This window comes from Schistocerca serialis, chromosome 4 (genome assembly GCF_023864345.2).
Source record: "Schistocerca serialis cubense isolate TAMUIC-IGC-003099 chromosome 4, iqSchSeri2.2, whole genome shotgun sequence".
In the NCBI taxonomy this organism is placed as follows: Eukaryota; Metazoa; Arthropoda; class Insecta; order Orthoptera; family Acrididae; genus Schistocerca; species Schistocerca serialis.
Genome location: NC_064641.1, coordinates 751,943,391 through 751,945,677, shown reverse-complemented (window position 1 = coordinate 751,945,677; position 2,287 = coordinate 751,943,391).

The window sequence follows — 2,287 nt, the reverse complement described above, 5'->3', positions numbered from 1 at the left end:
CTTTCTTTGAAACAACTGGTCCTATAATATTCAACAACATTTCAATATCTGACGGCGATGTCCTACTGAAGTTGCGAAAGCCAGAATCGTCTTCCAAATTCAGCTCACAAAGCATGTCATTCCCGCCACGTCTTCTATAGTATGTTTTGGTCCACCGACGACGACTACATCGTTCTCTTCGTCTGTTTATTTCGTTTAAGTATTGTTAATGCAGCACCAAATGTCATTAACTCTTCCTCTTCACTTGACATAGCGTGTCTGCTGATGTGAATATACAAAGTAACCTATCAGTTCACCGCAGCAGACTATGCGAAAACGTAGAAATGTTGGTCGCTGGTGTAAACGGGAATGCGAACAACCAACAATGTTGCCAACATGTTGAGGGAACAAGTTGCACACAATGTTCCGAACAAAAACATGTTCTGAGCTCAATATAAACGCGCCTTTATGCTTACAATCGTTCAAGTAGTTCTGCACATGGCAGAGTAGCCCTTTTTATTTGAACTGCGTCCTGCATCTCAGTAGACACAAACAAGACAAGTCATAGGACTAATATCTTGCCAGACCTCCTTTTGCCAGCATAGCACAGCAACCCGACGTGGCATGGATTCAAGAAGTCGTTGGACGTCCCCTGCAGAAATATCGAGCCATGCTGCCTCTATGGCCGTCCGTAATTGCGAAAGTGAAGTGTTGCCGGTGTAGGATTTTGTGCATGAACTGACATCTCGCTTACGTCGCATAAATTTTGAATGGAATTCATGTCGGGCTATCTGTGTGGCCAAATCATTCGCTCGAATTGTTCAGAATGTTCTTCAAGCCAACTGGGAACAATTGTGGCTCAGTGATATGCTGCATTGTCATCCACAAAAACTCTGTCGTTGTTTTGGAATTTAAAGTCCATGAATGGCTGCAAATGGTCTCAAAGTAGCCGAACACAACCATTTTCAGTCACTGATCCGTTCATTCCATATAAACACTCCCCACACCAATACCTTGCTAACAACTTGGATCCATAGCTTCGTGGGGTCTGCGCCACACTCGAACCTACCATCAACTCTTATCAATTGAAATAGGGGTTCTTCTGACCAGGAAATGGTTTTCCAGTCGTTTTGAGTCCAACCGATATGGTTACGAGCCGAGAAGAGGCACACCAGGCGATGCAATGCTGTTGACAAAGGCACTTTCGTCAGTCTTCTACTGTCATAGCCCATTAACGCCAGATTTCGCCGCACAGTCCTAACGAATACATTCCTCGTACTTTCCACACCGATTTCTGTGGTTATTCCAAGCAGTGTTGCTTGCCTGTTAGCACTGGCAACTCTACGCAAACACGGTTGCTCTCGATCGTTAAGTGTTGTCAGTGGTGAGAGGTAATGCCTGAATTTCGGTATTCCCTAACGACTTCCGAAATAGAATGTCACATGCGTTTAGCTCCAGCTACCTTTCCGCATTCAAAGACTGTTAATTCCTGTCGTGTAGCAATGATCAATGCATTGCCCTTTTATAACTTGTTTACTTGATACTACCGCCATCTGTATCTACGCATATCGATGACTTTTGTCACCGTGTACAGAGTAGGTGAGAAGGCACTCTACCCCTGCAAGTTTAGTATCAAATCCTATTATGCGAGGGGCCAGGGCAAGCAGTGTATTTAACACTAAATTCTTCTAGAATCTTCATATGGAAATGATGCTCTAATCCACCCTTTTCTAACTCCGACTGCTGCTGTTGCACATGAATCAAGAAGAAACACGAACTGACTGTAATGGACCCTGAAAGTGGAGTAGAAGAGAGTTTGGCACCTGCAATAATTTAATTTGATAGAAATTAATTTGATAAAGGAACGTTTCATTAACGTGATGAGAAAGGAAAGGGTTGCTCTACCGATCTACAGAATGAAAGTTCTGTCCAAAATAACAATTTCATTTATTATGACTAAACTCAAAATAATAAACAAAACACATTAAACATTTACAATATGTCGAATTGGACATTCAAATATATGCTGTGAAGGTGAAGTCGTCCATAAACTAGCCAATTCCTTGCAACTCAAATCTTAAGAGAAACACCCAACCAACCCAACATTAATTGCTGCTACAGTAGTGAGAACTCAGACAATGAACACCCAAGACAGAACCACGTTAGAAAAGACGGGAACAGTCGCGCTCTGCTGAGCTTTGATTATCACAGAGCAAAATTCCCCAATCTGCCGATGCTGCGGACATACATTATCAAGATCTCTTCTTAACTGCAAGGATACGAACTAGCGTACCGGAAGCGATGGCTC